Genomic DNA, 2,475 nt, shown 5'->3' on the forward strand with positions numbered 1-2,475 from the left:
AGAGGGAGAGAAAAAGGAACTTTGTTTTGAGGAGGAAATATCCTTTGATGTAGGGTACAAGGCCATATTATAGGATAAAGTACTGGCTCAGTTGCAGGGATCAATTAGTTGGACTATGGAAGATGGAGAGAAAAAAGGAACTTTGTTTTGAGGAGGAAATATCCTTTGATGTAGAGGTAAAAGGCTACATTATAGGATGAAGTACTGGCTTAGTTGCAAGGATCAAGTAGTTGGACTCTGGAAGATGGAGAGAAAAAGGAACTTTATTTTGAGGAGGAAATATCCTTTGATGTAGAGGTACAAGGCTACATTATAGGATAAAGTACTGGCTCATTTACAAGGATCAAGTAGTTGGACTATGGAAGATGGAGAGAAAAAGGAACTTTGTTTTGAGGAGGAAATATCCTTTGATGTAGAGGTACAAGACTACATTATAGGATAAACTACTGGCTCAGTTGCAAGGATCAAGTATTTGGACAATGGAAGATGGAGAGAAAAGGGAACTTTGTTTTGAGGAGGAAATATCCTTTGATGTAGAGGTACAAGGCTACATTATAGCATAAAGTACTGGCTGAGTTGCAAGGATCAAGTAGTTGGACTATGGAGGAGGGAGAGAAAAAGGAACTTTGTTTTGAGGAGGAAATATCCTTTGATGTAGGTTACAAGGCTACATTATAGGATAAAGTACTGGCTTAGTTGCAAGGATCAAGTAGTTGGACTCTGGAAGATGGAGAGAAAAAGGAACTTTGTTTTGAGGAGGAAATATCCTTTGATGTAGAGGTACAAGGCTACATTATAGGATAAAGTACTGGCTCAGTTGCAAGGATCAAATAGTTGGACTCTGGAAGAGGGAAAGAAAAAGGAACTTTGTTTTGAGGAGGAAATATCCTTTGATGTAGAGGTAGAAGGCTACATTATAGGATAAAGTACTGGCTCAGTTGCAAGGATCAAGTAGTTGGACTATGAAAGAGGGAGAGAAAAAGGAACTTTGTTTTGAGGAGGAAATATCCTTTGATGTAGAGGTACAAGGTTACATTATAGGATAAAGTACTGACTCAGTTGCAAAGATCAAATAGTTGGACTATGGAAGATGGAGAGAAAAGAGGAACTTTAATTTGAGGAGGAAATATCCTTTGATGTAGAGGTAAAAGGCTACATTATAGGATAAAGTACTGGCTCAGTAGCAAGGATCAGGTAGTTGGACTCTGGAACAGGGAGAGAAAAAGGAACTTTGTTTTGAGGAGGAAATATCCTTAGATGTAGAGGTACAAGGCTACATTATAGCATAGAGTACTGGGTCAGTTGCAAGGATCAAGTAGTTGGACTATGGAAGATGGAGAGAAAAAAGGAACTTTGTTTTGAGGAGGAAATATCCTTTGATGTAGAGGTACAAGGCTACATTATAGCATAAAGTACTGGCTCAGTTGCAAGGATCAAGTAGTTGGACTCTGGAAGATGGAGAGAAAAAGGAACTTTGTTTTGAGGAGGAAATATCCTTTGATGTAGAGGTACAAGGCTACATTATAGGATAAAGTACTGGCTCAGTTGCAAGGATCAAGTAGTTGGACTATGGAAGATGGAGAGAAAAAAGGAACTTTATTTTGAGGAGGAAATATCCTTTGATGTAGAGGTACAAGGCTACATTATAAGATAAAGTACTGGCTCAGTTGCAAAGATCAAGTAGTTGGACTCTGGAAGAGGGAGAGAAAAAGGAACTTTGTTTTGAGGAGGAAATATCATTTGATGTAGAGGTACAAGGCTACATTATGGAATAAAGTACTGGCTCAGTTGCAAGGATCAAGTAGTTGGACTATGGAAGATGGAGAGAAAAAAGGAACTTTGTTTTGAGGAGGAAATATCCTTTGATGTAGAGGTACAAGGCTAAATTATAGGATAAAGTACAGGCTTAGTTGCAAGGATCAAGTAGTTGGACTCTAGATGATGGAGAGAAAAAAGAACTTTGTTTTGAAGAGGAAATATCATTTGATGTAGAGGTAAAAGGCTACATTATAGGATAAAGTAATGGCTCAGTTGCAAGAATCAAGTAGTTGGACTCTGGAAGAGGGAAAGAAAAAGGAACTTTGTTTTGAGGAGGAAATATCCTTTGATGTAGAGGTACAAGGCTACATTATAGGATAAAGTACTGGCTCAGTTTAAAGGATCAAGTAGTTGGACTATGGAAGAGGGAGAGAAAAGGGAACTTTGTTTTGAGGAGGAAATATCCTTTGATGTAGAGGTACAAGGCTACATCATAGGATAAAGTACTGGCTCAGTAGCAAGGATCAAGTAGTTGGACTATGGAAGATGGAGAGGAAAAGGAACTTTGTTTTGAGGAGGAAATATCTTTTGATGTAGAGGTACAAGGCTACATTATAGGATAAACTACTGGCTCAGTTGCAAGGATCAAATAGTTGGACTCTGGAAGAGGGAGAGAAAAAGGAACTTTGTTTTGAGGAGGAAATATCCTTTGATGTA

Source organism: Palaemon carinicauda, chromosome 28, assembly GCF_036898095.1.
Source record: "Palaemon carinicauda isolate YSFRI2023 chromosome 28, ASM3689809v2, whole genome shotgun sequence".
Lineage (NCBI taxonomy): Eukaryota > Metazoa > Arthropoda > Malacostraca > Decapoda > Palaemonidae > Palaemon > Palaemon carinicauda.